The sequence below is a fragment of the Orcinus orca genome, chromosome 4 (genome assembly GCF_937001465.1).
Source record: "Orcinus orca chromosome 4, mOrcOrc1.1, whole genome shotgun sequence".
In the NCBI taxonomy this organism is placed as follows: Eukaryota; Metazoa; Chordata; class Mammalia; order Artiodactyla; family Delphinidae; genus Orcinus; species Orcinus orca.
In genome coordinates this window covers 136,804,363-136,822,819 of record NC_064562.1, presented here as the reverse complement: position 1 = coordinate 136,822,819, position 18,457 = coordinate 136,804,363, and the positions used below count along the sequence as shown (strand labels likewise).

Below are 18,457 nucleotides of genomic sequence, written 5' to 3'. Positions count from 1 at the left end.
TGCAAACTAGTTTAGTCCTGTATGAGCTCCACCAAATTGTATTTATGGACTTTCATAAAGTGAGAGCAACAAAGACGCTTCACCTAGGTCCCCAAGCTGGGCTGGTACAGGGGCCAATGAAGGAAATGCCTTATTTTAAGATCCCTACATTCACAGCCGTGCTGCTCTCCACCTCTCCCAGCCCCACCTCGCTGGGAAGTGTAAATGGAAGGATTTGGTTTTATCCCCCAGGAGGCCCAGTACAGACACACAGCATGAAAATAAAGCATACAGGATAATATGCTTATTCTCTGGGGGGGGGAAATGTTTACACTACACTTGCTCCTTGCAGATCCTGCACTTCTTCTTACCTGCCCTCCTCAGGCCAGCATCCAACAGTGCTGCCTAAGAAGATCGCCTAGGCCTTCTCTTGCAACAGCACAGAAATAACTCATCTTGACAAGGATACGGATGTGGGGATGCAGGCGTAGGTAGACAGAAGAACGCGTGTGCATAATCCTTTTTTCTCTAGGCTATGCCGGTTCTGGCCAGGATTGTGAAGGTTTGGTTACTATTTATAGAAGAGGCAACAGCAAAGAGGGTAAGAGGTCTGGCTCTCCCCAAAGGAAGCAATGATCATCGGTGACCGCTAAGATCACAAAAGGGAGACAACACTTACTAGGCGCATCTTCTGAATTATTCTTGCTGAAAAAATATAATATCTAACCTGAGTGAGGTCAACCTCTAAATCTAACTACCAGTTCACAGAAAATGGAGAGGGACAGAGGAACAAAAAGTAAAGCCACAGGTCCGACGTAAGCAGGAGGGTAGATGTGATGGTGGCAGCACAGGGAGTGCTCTCTAACCACTAGACAAACTAGATGCCCAGCACGTGGATCCTTCTACGGTGTCTTGCCGTGCGGGCATTCCTTCACTGTGTCTAGAGGGATCCCACACTTGGGCAGATTTTATTTTATTTTTTTTTAACATCTTTATTGGAGTATAATTGCTTTACAATGGTGTGTTAGTTTCTGCTGTATAACAAAGTGAATCAGCTATACATATACCTATATCCCCATATCTCCTCTCTCTTGCGTCTCCCTCCCTCCCACCCTCCCTATCCCACCCCTCTAGGTGGTCACAAAGCATGGAGCTGATCTCCCTGTGCTATGCGGCTGCTTCCCACTAGCTATCTATTTTACATTTGGTAGTGTATATATGTCCATGCCACTCTCTCACTTCGTCCCAGCTTATCCTTCCCCCTCCCGGTGTCCTCAAGTCCATTCTCTACGTCTGCGTCTTTACTCCTGTCCTGCCCCTAGGTTCTTCAGAACCTTTTTTTTTTTTTCAGATTCCATATATATGTGTTAGCATACAATATTTGTTTTTCTCTTTCCGACTTACTTCACCCTGTAGGACAGTCACTAGGTCCATCCACCTCACTACAAATAACTCAATTTCGTTTCTTTTTATGGCTGAGTAATATTCCATTGTACATGTGTGTTGGGCAGATTTTATATCACCCCTTTATTTCTTCCTCCCATTGAGCAAACGTCTACCTCTTTTTGTGCTGAGAGTGCTATAGTCCACGTGGTTAGACTGCCAACTACTCTGCCCGGATTCTCTTCCCTCCAGGGTTCTAGGTTGGAGTCACCAACAGAGACTTCGGACAAGACCTGAGAGGCACAAGTGAAGTCTTCAGTAGGACGTGGTGACAGAGGAACAAGTCCCAGGGGGCCTCGTCCCCTCTTCTTCACATGTAGCTCTTTTTCCCAGTTGTGAGCCCTGCCGAGCACCAGTGTCCCACTACCAATCACGTGGTCACAGACCCTCTGCAGCTACCCAGAAGCAGCAGCTTCCCGAGGAAGCTTTCCACCAGTTCCCCCTTCCCAGTCCCACTTCAGCAGCCACATGGCCTGTCTCCTCAGATCTCCCCACAGCTCTGACTTGCCCCCTGGGCCAGTACTCCGCCCATTTCTTAAGGAAGTGACTCCTCTGACCTTCCAACTCCCCTTTCTGGACCTCCCCTTCCCCTGACCCTCCCACAGTGTGTAAGGTTTAATTCCTATAATAAATACCTCAGCCCACACTCAGAGGGCACTGTTTCCCCGGGGAACCCTGTATGACACACACCTATCAACTCCAGGAGCTGGATCGTCTTCCCAGAGCCTCCCAAGGTAGACAGTTCTAATCCTGCTTCAGGAGAGCCTGTGAGGCCTGGAGGGTGCCGGTGATTTCTCACCATCGACCTCACTGCTGCCGGTGATCACACCCAGCACCTCAGCGTTTCTGCTGGGATGCGGTTTCACCCCTCTTACATCAGGTCACTCTCTCTCCGAAGACCACCCATGGCATTTAATCGGTTTCTTTTGTTTAATTGGAGCTCATTTACTCTAGCTTTTAGAATCATTTTTCCAAGTGCTTTATTCCACACATTCAGTGTTTCTTCTAAATAGTCACATTTGACCAGTACGTGTTTACATCTTTATCTAATCCATTGATCCGTGGGAAAGGGCCCAGGACAAATTGCTACTGTTACAGACTCCTCTCAAGGAGTCTCTTTTGGATATGACTGTCATGTCCAGGTTTCCACGGAACCCCAGGTAAATCAACATCTAATGCAGGAGACTTGGTCAAATTAGGTAGTGTAAAAGTTAAACAAATAAAGAGATATACCAGTGGCTTTAAACGTGGGAAAATAGTGCATCACTGAAAATAGGAAGAGACAATAGGGCAGGTGTTTTCACACTGTATGCAAGATATCCAAGATGATACATTTAATTTTAGATGCCTTAGGTTGGAGGTCTGTGGAGAAATACCTGAACTCAAATGGACACTTGCATAGGAGTGATACTGTATTTGAATACACAAGGGTAGATTCATTCTTTAAAAGGTAATAAATAGGTAAAGACAGAAAAAAGGGGGAGGCCAAAAATAGTACATTAGTAATGTCTGTGTCATATGCACATATGATCTCCTGAAAGTTAGTAGCTGCTCCTAGCACATTTCCATTTACATATGTAAATATGTAGATACATGGAAAGTTAATTTACATACTTACACCAATTTGGATCTCCAGGACTAGGAACCACATGGAGAGTTAAGAAACCCCATGATTCTCCTATTATCACCTCCTTAAGCCCAGTATTGTTGAACAAGGAAGGTTCTCTTAACTTATATATACATGATGACCAGGAGAGTGACCCAAATTGTAGAACACATTTTATCTAAGTTTGCCGCTTTGCTGGAATGGGACTTTTTCCCCCCATTTAAATATCTTTAGACTTTGATCCACATATGGACAGAACTGTGAGACTGCCCATCACTCGGGGACTGGTTGAATAAACTCTGCAGCTCTCAAGGGGATGAGAAGCGTCTATATATCTGCTAAGTAGTGACTGTCAAGATACATGGCATAAAAATGTGAAAAGCCAAGGTAGAGGAAAATATGTATCTCAAGCTAACATTTATCCAAGGAAGTGGAGATGGAGGAGATACCCGTCAGCTACAAATTGGCCCTCGCCATCTACCTCTACAGGGATTAAATCACGTGCTGCTGCAGCTGCTGATTTTCAACACCCCCTGAAAGGAGTTCAGGGTGGAGAGCAGAAGTGAGGCACTCTGTGCTCTGGGAAAAACTGGCAGAACAGGTCTTCAGATAGATATTTTCAGGAGAGGATTTTATGAGCCCAATTCTTGTATACTCATATCTAGAAAAGCACTAAAATCCTTCATGGTGACGTCTGCTCCCCGTGACTAGCAGTAACCTTCATGACACTAGCAGAAACCTCTGCAAAAAATATGTGCTTGATTGCGTGCACTCTCCATTCACCAAAATCACCTTCCCCCCGCCTCTTTGGAGCAGTTTCTCCGAGCTATCTGAGATGCTGTCTCCCAGGCTATAGTCCTCATTTTGCCCCAAATAAACCTTAATTCACAACTCTCACATTGTGCATTTTTTTTAAGTTGGCAACCAATAGCTACACATACTTGCTCCTATTAAAAAAAAAAAGAATGATAAACAATGAAATTTTAAAAATTACTTAACGGTGGATGGGGAGACAAAAATGGAAGCCAGACGTCTCTGAATAGATCTTGTTTTACATGACTTCAAAACAAAATTAAGTGAAATTTAACATAACTACACTACAGCTCTAAAGCAGAATGAAACAAATAAATTTAACCACCAAGCACATTTTTAGATTGTACAGAGAACAATTCATTTCAAGTGACTTTAAAAGACAATAATTTGACTGTACATCCCTAGTGGTATATACTCTAAAGATGAATTACACAATAAATTCAAACTGGTTTTGATAATCATATTTTAATACTATTTTATATTTTTATTCTGAAATATTAATTATATATAGTTATATATAAATTTATAAAAAAAGAAAAAACAAATAATTATTGGTAACAAATAATTGGTAAACAACAATTTAGTTTCTCTTTATAAAGAAAGAAAAGGAAGAAAGGTGCAAGGGGGAGGGAGGAAGGAAGCAAGGAAGGAAGGAAGGAAGGAAGGGAAGGAGGGAGGAAAGAAGGAAGGAACGGAAACAATGACCACCCTAGTAGCAATAAGCACCCCCCATACCCAGGCTGTGGTCTCCAAATAATACTGTTTCCCATGAAGGAATGCCAGCTCCTTGGAAAGATGCTTAATTCCAGGGTTAGGGCAAGAAATACACAAGATAAGCCTAGAACATCTTGTCATATCAGAAAATAAGGGGGCTGCTGAATAAGACTGAAGGACTCATAAACCAAACTTGAAGAGGCTCCCACTGACCCAAACGGGACAATCTGAGCATTGATAAGAAAAATCCATCAAAGAAGTACCAAATACGTTTACTACAACCATTAATATGTTTAAACATCCGTAAGTTCAATATGCTCCTTGAAACACACGAAGTGATCAACTTCGGCTGATGCGAAAAAACCAACTCACTGAAACTAGCGAAGAGAGAGAGAGAGAGAAATAGAGAGAGAGGCGCTTGTGAATCTAGCATCTATCTGGGCTTTCCTGTGCATACGATACATCAGGATAACCAAACTGTTGGTATTGGGAAAGTATTACAGTAAATAAATGAAGAAGAAATGAAAGAATATCACAGATCTAGACAATCATCTTCCAAGCTGTTAATGTCACAAAAATAGAGACAATGTGCGTCGTATGGAAGAGTGTGTTTTTTTTAAGCCATTACTTTTTTAGCAGTACTTACTAAAATATTTATGGATGATATGTTAGGATGTCTGTGTTTTCTTGAAAATAATCCAGGAAGGGGGCTGGGAGACCACTAAGGAGGTTGAGATACAGATAGAACAAAGTTGGCCAATGGGGCTTCCCTGGTGGCGCAGTGGTTGAGAGTCCGCCTGCCGATGCAGGGCACACGGGTTCGTGTCCCGGTCCGGGAAGATCCCACATGCCGCGGAGCGGCTGGGCCCGTGAGCCATGGCCGCTGCGCCTGCGCGTCCGGAGCCTGTGCTCCGCAACGGAAGAGGCCACAACAGTGAGAGGCCCGCGTACCGCAAAAAAAAAAAAAAAAAAACATTGGCCAATGGTTGTGACAGCTGGGAGATGGTAAATGGAAGTTCATTGCACTGTTCTCTCTACTTTTGCATATGTTTGAAACTTTCCATAATCAATTTTTTTAAACTGATGAGGCTCTGAAGCCAAACTGCCTGGGTTTGAATCCCAATTCAGCTACTTAATAGAGATGTAATCTTGGGGAAATTATAGCAAGTTGTGTAACTTCTCTGTAACTCGCCTTCCCCATCTGTAAAAAGGGATGATACAAATGGCCTGTTATGAGGATCAAATGATATAATACATATAAAGTATCTAGAATAATTCCTGATACACAGTAAACACTTAAATGTTAGCTGTTATCATCTTTAGGATCCACAAAATTGGATGAAGTCTGGGCTTAGAGTTTCTGCATTGTTAAATGGTTAAGATTGGCTCATGAGAAATTGTTATTCCTTCTTCTTACTGAGGAGCAAAACAGGCGTCCAACAATCCCCCTTCCTCCACACAACAGCTAAATAGACTACAAAGATTGACCAATCTTTCAGTCTTCACCATTCTGAGGCACTATCTGCTGCTCCCAAAGAAGGAGAGGCTTCAGGTCAATGCCGCCACGTGCTTCTCTCCACTCCCCAAGGGACTCCTCTTTCTCTCCCAGCACCATGTCCAGGGCCAGCCCACAGTCTCTTGCTGAGACCTCTAGTGGTGGTGCAGTTTAGCAGAAAACCAGTAGACTGGAGTCAAAAGCCCTGGATCTTCATTTTGTCTCTGTCCCTGAATAGCTGTGCAACCTTGGATAATGGCTTGATCTTCCCAGAATCTGGGCAACGAGATGTTGCCAACATTTTTGGAACGCTTGTCTTGAAACTCCCTTTGCAGACTATTAGAAAATTCTCGTGAGCCCCCTTCAATGACAGCAAACCTTCAGCCTCTGAGGGTAAAATCATAACCATACACAGCCAAGATGATGTGAAGGAAGTACGTCATAAAGCTGGCTTTGGTTTAAAACCTGATGTAACTATTAATAAGGGAGATCAAATTTCCTTTTAGGAAGCATATACTGACTTTTAAAAACAGTCCTGAAGAAGAGCAGTGACCAAATTCCCAGATTAAACATAAATGGCTTCTTCAGAAGATGTCTGCCTTACAAAACTTTCCTTGCGCTATGTTTGCTAATTTTTCTTTAAGCCAACTTTGTTACTTTTAAATCTCACCTTAAAAAGAATCATAGTCATGCCACCTACAAAGTACTTGAGTGTGTGGGCTTTGTCCTTTGTATAGATGTATTCACGTAGGTAAATTTGCAAGTCAAAAAATCATAAAATGATTCCTATTTCAAGTTAACAGCTTAAAGAAATTCAGTACCAGTGGGAGCTTGATTGATTGTGTTTCATCCTCTGTAAAATGGGGCTCAAAGTAATATGCCTACCTCATAGGGTTGTTTTAAGGATTAAGTGAGTAAATATACGAAAAGTATTTAGACAAACTAGCTTATAATAAAAGCCATATATGTGTTAGTTACTATTATCCTTATTAATGTTTCACTGTTTCCAGTTCTCAAAAATAAAATGTCTCTCATTCAGTTTCATTTTTCATTCATCCTGTTTATGGCAAATGTATTGATAGATTCATACCTGAGTGCACACACATTTCTGAGGATTTGAAAGGCTCTTAAAATTTCTTCCTATATTTAGGCAGGCATTCTTATCTTGATAGATAAGCTTATATGCAAATACATGGGTTTCTACATAAGGGCTCCAACACAGACACTGATTGTGGGATGACTACCTACTTCTGGTTTTCAGAAAATACCTATACATACCTATCAATCAGCAAATATTTACTGCATGCCAACTCTACCCAAGTTAATGTGGTAGGAAGTATGGAAATACAGGGAGAAAAAGGCACAAGCCTACTCCTGGGGAGGACAGTATCCCAGTTGAAGAAGGAGAAACATTTGCATATGAATCTGGTGCACCAGTTATGGTTACAGGTCACCTGTGAGTGCTAAGTGACTGGGGCAAAGGTAATGATGTTCTTCCACCTGCAGTGGAAGAACAGGGGTGGGGAAAAGGCAGAGAAGGCTCTAGCGACCAGGATAGTTCAAAATCCTTTCGGAGAAGATGGACCTGAGCCGAGGCTTTAGCGATGAGTAAGATTCAGAAAAGGGAAAAGGAGGGGGAAGGGCATGAACAAAGGGAAGGAGAGATTCTGAGTGGACACTGGGACGATCACACAGACTCAAGCAGACAGCTGAGGTAAAGAAATCGTGGCAGAGAGAGTTAGCACAGGTATCCAGACTCTGACACCAGCCTAAAGAATTTCAACTTTATGTCAGAAAGTGAAAAACAAATACCGTATGCTAACACATATATATGGAATAGAAAAAAAAAATGGTTCTGAAGAACCTAGGGGCAGGACAGGAATAAAGACACAGAGGTAGAGAATGGACTTGAGGACACAGGGAGGAGGAAGGGTAAGCTGGGACGAAGTGAGAGAGTGGCATGGACATATATACACTACCAAATGTAAAATAGATAGCTAGTGGGAAGCAGCCGCATAGCACAGGGAGATCAGCTCGGTGCTTTGTGACCACCTAGAGGGGTGGGATAGGGAGGGTGGGAGGGAGACGCAAGAGGGAGGAGATATGGGGATATATGTATATGTATAGCTGATTCACTTTGTTATAAAGCAGAAACTAACACATCATTGTAAAGCAATTATACTCCAATAAAGACGTTAAAAAATCTAAAAAAAGAATTTCAACTTTATCTCATGAGTGATACAAAGGTTATAAGGGTTTTGAACAAAGCTTTGACATGAGTCAAGTAGTATTTTAAGAACATTTCTAGATTTGGGTCCAAAGAGCCTTCTGTGGCTGAACTATTTGCAGATATGGGCATTTGTGATTCCTTTCTCTCCCATTTTCAAGAATTCTGTGGCCCATTTGCCTGTGTTTACCACACTGTCGATTCACATAATCCCTCAGAGTTGAGTTCCCCTTTCCAAAACAGGACAAGACTGAGGTAGCAAGCACGTGATTTGCCAAAAACTAAATCCATCTCGTACTCAGACTGCATGGCCACGTGATCCTTCTAAATTGGGTACTGACAACTCCTCAGGCTCTGAAACTGTTAGAAGAGAGACACATGCATTCAAATGCCGGCTCTCTTCCCTTAGTAGATTGTTATGGAAATAGAGAAGCATTGCTTTTTTCTTTTTTCCTGACAGTAAAAATTTTTTCTTGTTTTTCCTGATTATATAAATAATACATGCTTACTGTCAAAAATTAAAATACATCAAAGAATAAGGAAGAAGTCACCTGGAGTCCCAATCCTTCTGAGACAACCATCATTAATATTTAGAGATTCACTTTCTAAGCACCTCAACGTGTACAAATACCTAAACCCACATATTTTGTAATTTAATCATGGTTTTCAGTAACGTGCTGGTAATGTAAATGCCTTACTATTTAGTCATTTTGTTGCCTTTCAACTTTCCCTTCTTCTCTTTCCCACCCCTCAGTCCTGCCCTTCCTATACCCAGCTTTATATACTTAGTGTGTATCTTCCATAATTTTATGCCCTTATAAACATACTACATATACATATATAGGATTTTTACATTTCATTGTTAAATTTATAAAAGTAGCAGCCATCAAATACATTTCTCTGCACATATGTCGCCCACTAAACGGTGCATGATGAAAATTCCTGTTAAGTGATATTTAATTCATTCTTTTCAATATGTCATGAGATAATAATATTTATTGAGTACTCACTGTGTGCCAGGGACTCTTTCCATATTATGTTGCCACTTTTACTTAATTCTCACAAAAACCTTCTGAGATTGGTATCGCTGTTGTCCTCATGTTATGGCTGAGAAAACAGAGGCATAGAAGCTTAGCACCATTCCTGAGGCCATTCATCATACATGTAAGAGGAATGTAGGGATTAAAGCCCAGGCAGCCTGACACAAGAGCCGTGCTGTTCACCCCTATACCACACGGCTGAGCCAGGCATGGTGGGTCTCCCAACCAGCCCATCACTAATGGGCATTCTCTTGATTCCAGTTTTTTGCCACTACAATAATACTTCAATAAATATCCTGATCTATGGGTGCTTTATTTCTTTTATCCAACAAATATTTATTGAGGACCTACTCTGTGCCAGCAACTATTCCAGATGCTAGAGTTCCAGTAAGGGAAACAGGTGCAGTACTAGTTTTCATAGAGCTCACATTCTTGCAGGAGAAGACAATAAATGAATGAATGAACAAACAAGTGAACAAATGAACAAGAAAAATAGCAGATGATGCCATTGAGTCATATGTAGAGAATTAAAATAGGGTAATGTGATAGAGAGCCACTTGGTGATAACTACAGATATTTCTTATATGACACAGATCCCCAAATGGGAGATTGCTGGGTTGAAAGATATGGGTTTTTTTAACTTTAATAATTACTGCTACTTTGCTTCCTAAAAGGCTTATTTCCAATAAATCTCATTTCTAACAACAGAAATACAGATTTAAAAAATAAACTTTTCTTGTCTTCCTTTTTGACTCACTAAGGAACGTTTTTAAAGATTTTTCTTTCTCTGCTAACTCTGCTGACCTATTTCAAATTCAACATATATAAATGTACATCAGCTACAAGGTAAACATCAAAAATTAACTTTATATTACTTTACGTACTTTTTAAAGCTTGTGTACTTTTTTTTCACATCTTTATTGGAGTCTAATTGCTTTACAATGTTGTGTTAGTTCCTGCTGTACAACAAAAGTGAATCAGCCATATGTATACATATGTTCCCATATCCCGTCCCTCTTGAGCCTCCCTCCTACCCTTCCTATCCCATCCCTCCAGGTCATCACAAAGCTGTGTACTTTTATATCATTTCGTGTATACTTTGTGTACGTGTGTATGGCTATTCCTATGAAATCAAGAATATGGGTCTCAAAGAACACTCTCAAAGGAAACACGTGGATTTGTCAGTGAGCTGGGGGTGGAAAACTGTCTTGCTCCTATTCTTAATACAGATAGTGAAAGCAAACATTTTTAAAAGCTAGTTGAACACCACTCAGCTTTACAAAATAGCAAGGAAGCAAGTCTTGTAGATTGAAAAGAGACGCCTATAAAAAAAATCTTGATAAACATTAAAAAGCAACCTTGAGGGGCTGAGGTATTTCGGGAGCAGCAATCAAAAGAATACCACTGAATCCGCCACCCATAGCCTAGGGAGCTAGACTTTCCCACCACATCCCTTTCCTTATTTATAGGCCTGTCTGGTTATCACAAGTTCTCAGGGACTGTCATTATTTAAAAGACTTATAAATATGCAACAGGTATTTCATGGGAGAAAATGCAACTGAATAACTTCCAATCACCCTGAGATGCAGGAAGGAGGAGAGCCTGTCCTACTGGCTCTCACCAGTTCCATGACCCTTCAGCCATGCCAGGGAAAAGTCAACAGCACTCGGATACCTCCTTTCTGCAAAATGCCCTGTCGGATCAGAGTGAGGGCATGGCAGCTTCCATACCTAAACCCAGCCCCTCCATTTTAAAGGGCTACATGCTCTGATTTGTGCAGGAAAGCAGGGTTTTAATTTAACCGTGTTCCGTAAGCAAAAGAAGTGGAAAGAATTCTACGCCTAATCGTTGTGGGGTTTTTTTTTCCTCCCTTGAAATTTGATCATATTCCTAACTTTAGTCATACTGCCTGGTTTCCTTTCCTTAATGGAGTGAAATTTATGTCTGTGATTAGAGAATTGGCTTGGGAAAACCATTTGAGTTTTTAAAGTTACATGTTTTAACAATAATAGATATGGGAACCCTGGAAGAAAACCAGTATGTTTTGGATGTTAATTCAGACATCATAATGACTTGCTATTTCAATCCACAGTTAGTAGGTAATGGTGGTATTAGACATATTCAAGGGGGGAAAAAATTGAGTTGAAAGTTTTCAGAAGGATAGCATAGTGATAAATTTAAAATTATAGCCTAGATGTATAGCTTTTGGGCTAAAATGTCTGGAATTATTTTGAAAATAAAGAATAAGGCGACATGCATTAAAAGAGTAGCTTTTCGGGAAGTGCATTTACTACAAGCATGACATGAATTCTAACTTTCATCGACACAGGAAAAAAGAAATCAGATGTTCTTTGCTTTATGCAATAGATACGTTCCTTAATTCAACCGTATTTTTCAATGTATCAGGGAAACTCACTAGAAATGAAACGATGTGGTCAGACCTTTAGGGGAAGAGGAGCAAGGCCACGAAATGCCCTTTGCCCAACACAAACACGCTAAATACCTCCTGGCTGGAGGCTGCTGGGGGTGTCTAGGAGCTCTGTCCTCAGAGCTGCACAAATCTGCATGTAAATGTCTCTACCTTCTTGCTGTGTGACTTACTGAGCCTCATCTACAAAATGGGGTGTTAGCAGTACCTCAACTTCAGAGGACATTATGAGAATTAAATGAGATAAGGTACTAATGTACATAAAACAGAGAAGACATTAATTACATTTCAGTTCCTTCTTCCTTCCCACCCCGTTTTTATGTTGGCTCTGCGATACTTGAGTTGGAAGAAAGGACTCCCAATGGAAAAAAAAGAGGTGGATGTAGGGGTGAAAAGGAAGAGCTGCCTGGGAGCGGCCTGTACTTCACTTGGAAAAACAATCTCAATTAAAGAACCAAAGAAACACCACCCGTATCTGAAGCATAACCTGTGGACAACCCTCTCTTGTAGCACAGAATGCTTTTTCTATATGAATAGTTGCCTCCTAATGCTTTTTTTGGTTTTTTGGTTTTTTTTTTTTTTTTTTTTTGCGGTACGCGGGCCTCTCACTGTTGTGGCCCCTCCCGTTGCGGAGCACAGGCTCCGGACGCGCAGGCTCAGCGGCCATGGCTCGCGGGCCCAGCCGCTCCGCAGCATGTGGGATCTTCCCGGACCGGGGCATGAACCCGTGTCCCCGGCATCGGCAGGCAGACTCTCAACCACTGCGCCACCAGGGAAGCCCGCCTCTTAATGCTTTTAATTTCTAAGTCTTTCTGATCAAGGCGTACTTAGTCATTTACATAGCTGAGATGTTATAAATATGTAATTTATGTCACCCACTTCAATACTGTTCATTTAAATGCTACGGGCCTAGGATACTGTTTGTCCCCAAACAAGTATTAAAATAGTTATTAATTCTAACAGCATGATAGCCAAAAAAAAATTTCCAAAATATCATAAGCATAGCAAAAACGAAAAGCCAAATCTATGCTCGCAAGCGGTTATTTAACATACAAATTCTAAATTCTTAACTATCACGACAGCATATAGCATTCTCCATAACATGTAGGAAAGTACATTTGAGAAGTCTAAGTGACTCCTGAGGCTTCTTAAGAGGTTAATGACGTTAAAAATACAGGATTAAAAATTGTATAGAAGTATTTTCTGGCTAAGAACTTTCATTTTCGTAGACCCTCACTTGCCATTTCCATCAGTCTCTCGGGTGACTTTGGGTGAAGGTCCATTTTTCACAAGGGACCAAATGTTGATCACTTGACAAGAGCTGCGGGCTGCATCCGTCGGGACGCGTGAAGAACCGCAGAATCACCCTGAGGCGCTGGGCACTTTATTCGCTGCAGAAGCCACTTGTTCCCACACACGGGATGAAATGTCAGAGCTTTGGGCCTGACGGAGATTATACACCATCATGGGCTTTTAGGATACCTCGTGAGTAGGTGAAATTGCCAATATTATCTCCCTAAATGCCAAAGGCCAGCACTACAGATAGAGGAATCAGGATGCAATTAATCACACCTAGCACAGACAGGAACTGAGAGCAAGTAAGACATGTTTTAAATCAACTTTAAACCTAGTGTCTTTTGCAGGCATCTCTCTTTTTTTGAACGCGGATGGGTAATAGTCAGACACCTGTGGGCCATCCATGCCCTGCCTTAAAGAGACCGGTCTGATGATAAAGCGGTCTTGACTTCATTCAACAATCTAAATTAACCAATCTCCTTACATGGTGTGAGAAGTCATTGGGCAAGGAGAATTTTCAAGTTCATTTCTTTCTTTGTTCTCCATGTCCCTGAGATCTACCTACAGAGCCTGGTTTTCTAGACCATTTGCCACAAGTTGTTTCTTTGTTTTTGTTTTGGTTTTTTAATTATAACTAAAGACTACTGAAATATTTGAGACTCTTTTTATTCCACATTGTAAAAACAAATAATCATTCACGTAAGTTACAAAATCAATTCAGTAAAGAGGGGGAAAATTATACAAACTCGTGATTTGCGTAACACAAGTCCACACAACTAGACTGTCTCCCATCTTCTTTTAAGCTTTTAACTAGTTCTTTTGGCATCATATTTAGATGGTTTTACATAGCACCAATCCTCTAATTAAAATATTTAAATAAGATTTCATACTAACATGGCTTTATCCTAACATTTCTTAAACGAATACAGAAAAAAAATCCATTAGAGTCAATTCTCGGCTCCCCATTTCCATCAACATCCACTCCATCACCACTGCCAGCCCCAAACTGCTTTATTGCAGTGGAATTATGTTATAATGTTAAATTGCTATAATTCAAGTTTCCAGACTAGAGGAAAAGCAGCCGTAGAGATAGTCGTTCTCAGGCGAATTAGCAAATGAAAAGAAGTGTGTTGTAGGAAAAGTCAGGGAGCTGGGGAAGGAACTCCCACAGGCTGTTTCCAGGCCCTTTTACCCACCTCTCACCCCCATCCCTCTGTGTCTTCCTGGGGTTTTGTTGTTGTGGATTTAAGCGTGTTTGAAGTAGTGGGAGGACAATTGAAAGGTGATGGCCACTTGGTGCTGGGGCTAAAGAACCTTGAAGAGTTCAACTCGGGCTCCCACTACTGCCCACTCCGTCTCTCTCCTCAGCTCCTAACGCCCTCCATGCTCAGCTGGGTCCTTTCCAAGTAAAGAGTGGCTGAAGCAGGGACCAGAGAAAACATTTCTGGAAGATAATTCCTTGCTGTAGAAAATGAGCTGTAATCAAATCAATAAAGCATCATTCCTATGAGCCTCTACCTGACATAGAAATTACATTGTTCTACCGAACACTCCTTTGAAATGAGATGCCATCGCTCCCCACATCCCTTCATTGAATAAAGATTCATTCAGAATTATTACGTGTCAGGTCCTCTGCCAGACACAGGGGGGAGACACAAAGATGAAATGACAAAATGATGAGCCCTGCCCTCAACGTGCTGGGAAGGGGGTGGTGGAGGGAAGGAGTATAAACCCTAACTTCTCTTTGTAGCTCTTTTTCCCCTTTAATCAAGCCCACATGTTTAACGCAGGGGAACTGAATGTGGTGAGGAGGGAAGGATTATAAAAATGTTCACTTTCATCCTACAGATATGAGAAAATAAGAACATATTGCCATTACTCGACAACTTTATGGCTCCGAATAACGCCAGCACACAGTAAATCAAGGCAGCCTTGCATGGGCTTCACCGAACGGGCACCTCACGTTTGCTCGGGGAGGGAGCCCCGGTGATGCCAGCCCAGTGCCCGGCTGCCCAGGGCCCCAGACGGGAGGAGAAAGGGCCGAGGAAGACAGGAGCCCCATCTGCTCTCAGAGCCAACAAAAAGCCCACCAACCCCCAGGCCCTCCACAAACCTTCCTTCTCTTCTTAAGAAATGACAGAAATCAGGAAATATTACTTCAGCTTGCAGGCTTCTGTCCTGGCCTATCAAACCCACAGAGAAGTCCCAGCAAATTACTGGAAACTGCACTTTGAACTTAGCCCCTGGCAAGGAGCCCAGTCAAACACAAATGTAAAAAGTTCCTCTCCTCCGAGGGGCCCCTGCGCCAGGGTGTCCCTATAGACACTCGGAGAGCTGATTGCAACAGGTTGGAATGAGGCCCTGAGTCAGGAAAACAAGCCCTGACCAGTATGATTTCCTACTGCCTGTGTTGTTTCTCAAAAAAGTTTTTTTTGGCTTCCTCTCCCTCGTTTTGTTGGACTGGGTTACAGGCTCAGGTCCCATCGAGGAAAAGATTGGCACCATTTTCACAAAAATGCTGGATCGTGTTTGGTTCCCAAACTGCTCCATCAGCCCCGCTGGTAAGTCGGGTAATGTCAGGGGACAGCAGGGGTCGGGGGACCGGTCAGGCCAGTTGCTAAGCAAATTCTCTGAGCTCCTAGGGCCTCCAGAAGTAATTAGCTGGTAAACCCTGAGGATATTTCCACCTCCCACAGGGAGACAATCTTCCTCTGACCACTAGACTTCACTCCACGGTGTTAAAAGACACCAACAACAGGGGCTGTCAGAGCACAAGCACCTTCTGCGGTGCCAGGTCCCCTGGCTGCTTCTCCTTCTTCAGAGGAAACGACTAAAACATGGGCCTCTTTCTAGCTCTGTTCTATTTCTAAGAAAACTCAATTTGCACACACAAATAAACTGACTCATTATAAAACTAAGAGGTCAAAGAGAGACAGATAACACTGAAGGTTAGACAGCTGGAGAAACAAGCCTCTATTCCAGCTGCAGTGGGAGCTCCTTGGAGGAAGCAGTAAATCCCCGGGGGAGCCAGCAGCGACCTGCGAAGTGGAGAGGCTGCCCTCCTCCTCCACTTTCTGTCAGATCAAACATTCCTTTCCCCTGTACTGAAGCGGATGCAAATCACCGTCAGATCGGCCAGCAGTGACCTAGCTCTCCTAACGTGCAGTTATTCTAACTGCTTTCTCATAATGGGGCTTTTCCCTATGATACTTGTATTGTTTCATAGGCAGGGTATGAAGAGTGCAGTGATCTACTCTTCTGATAATTTTATAAAGAAGATTCCCCAAAACGTGTTTTTTAAAGCCCTGTGCTCTCTCTACGGATCTCGCAGGGATTGCTAGAACTGCTTGTTCCATCTCTAAGCCCACAGCTTCCCCCCTTCCCTGACCTCTGACTGACCCAGTTCTACAATAACCAACAGTCAATGAGCACCACACAATTCCCCCCCAAAATGCTATTGGTAAAGTCTCCCTTATAAGGCACTCCTGGCTGGCCCTGGCATATTCCAGGGTGCTTCCCAGAGCTTTGGCACTGTGATTGTTAAAGCTGAACGCTACCATTTGCTCCCCCTCTCCTACCTCCCAGTGGTTCTAGGAGAAGTAATTCAAGAAGAACAATACACCCAGATCCCATATAAAGTCTATCAAGATGGTGCGTTCAGGTGAATTGCCCTCTCATCCATGCATTCAATACGCATTTATAATGATTCTCCCTAACAAAGCCAATCTTACCATGTAGATCGCTCTCAGGCGCTGTGTCCTCATCTACAAAATGACCTGGGAGAACAGTACCTAACACTTCGGGAGGTTGTCCCAATAGATGGCCAGTGTGAGCGGTCACACTCAGCATAGGGGAGAGGCCCAGTGAATAGCTGGAAAGAGGAGATTTGACGCAGGACGGGAAGGGAGCCTCTGGTGCCTCCCAGGAAAGTGAAGCCTGCCGGTGTATGAACCTCCCCCCCATGAGAAAAGGGCAAGAACCAACAGCAGTGTCAGGAACTGAGTTTGGTGGATATCAGGCATTAGAGCAGCGTGTCTTGAACTCAGGTGTCGCAAGAAGCCCCAGGAATGCTTGATCAGCGGGCAGACTCCTCAGCCGTCCCCAGCTTACTCCCAGAGGTTCTGATCCACTTGTCTGGTCAGGCCCCAGGGGATTCTGATGCTGGACATTCATAAACCACAGTTTGAAAAACACTAACTTAGAGAATGAAAGGAAGAAGAGAATCAGGAAGGGTGAAAACAGAGAGGCGTGGAAGGCAGCAAGAGACAGTCTAGAAAATGGAAGAGCCAAGATGGTGGAGCAGTAGTTCAGAATGTAAAAGGAAGACAGGGGCTTCCCTGGTGGCGCAGTGGTTGAGAATCTGCCTGCCGATGCAGGGGACACGGGTTCGTGCCCCGGTCTGGGAGGATCCCACGTGCCGCGGAGCAACTGGGCCCGTGAGCCACAACTACTGAGCCTGCGCGTCTGGAGCCTGTGCTCCGCAACGGGAGAGGCCACGACAGTGAGAGGCCCGCGCACCGCGATGAAGAGTGGCTCCTACTCGCCGCAACTAGAGAAAGCCCTCGCACAGAAACGAAGACCCAACGCAGCCAAAAATAATAAATTAATTAATTAATTAATTTTAAAAAATCTTTGCATACAATGTGATTAAAATAAAAAATAAAAAAATAAAATGAAGAGAGTTTGCCAAGAAGCTGGGGCGGGGGGCAGTGGTGGGAGGGATAACGGGGTGGCCAAGGACATTTTTTTTTTTTAATTTATTTTTGGCTGCATTGATTCTTCGTTGCCACACACGGGCTTCCTCCAGTTGCCACAAGCCGGGGCTACTTTTTCTCGCATGCGCGGGCTTCTCACTGTGGTGGCTTTTCTTGTTGCACAGGATCTAGGCACGTGGGCTTCGGTAGTTGTGGCACACGAGCTTCAGAGCACAGGCTCAGTAGTTATGGCGCACGGGCTTAGTTGCTCTGCGGCATGTGGGATCTTCCCGGACCAGGGATCAAACTCGTGTCCCCTGCATTGGCAGGTGGATTCTTAACCACTGCGCCACCAGGGAAGCCCCCCAAGGATATTTAGATCTCCAGCAAGGCCTGAGTCTCTATAAGACCAAGTCTCCATAAGACAAAGATAGGAAGTAGATTATTCTGGTTTATTCTGTTAAATGCTCAAAAATACAATAAACAAACAAGCATTCTTAAATTCGTATGATGCCAATATGATGTTCAAGTGAAAATATTCTAAAACGCAAATTAACTTTTTCAGAAAAACAGCTTTATTCAAGCAATATGGACAGTTGGCTGCCTGGAGGTATACAACTAAATCGCCAGGATCTGTATACGAATAACAACAGGTGATGCAATTGTAACCATCCACTTCTTCAATTCATTAGTTACATTAAGGACTCAGACACAGGTTCTAA

The 18,457-nt window shown here is 42.9% G+C and overlaps 1 long non-coding RNA gene across 1 annotated transcript in view; it reads right to left on the bottom strand.

The window, feature by feature from the left end:
- Nucleotides 1–16,340, bottom strand: part of LOC117199552 (uncharacterized) — a 45,728-nt gene extending 29,388 nt beyond the window's left edge. Inside the window, exons 1-2 of the long non-coding RNA XR_007477266.1 lie at nucleotides 15,155–16,340; nucleotides 9,288–9,384 (exon numbers count right to left, since the gene is read on the bottom strand). This is a non-coding gene — a long non-coding RNA (uncharacterized LOC117199552). The remainder of the gene's footprint in view (nucleotides 1–9,287; nucleotides 9,385–15,154) is intronic.
- Nucleotides 16,341–18,457: the final 2,117 nt, after the last annotated feature.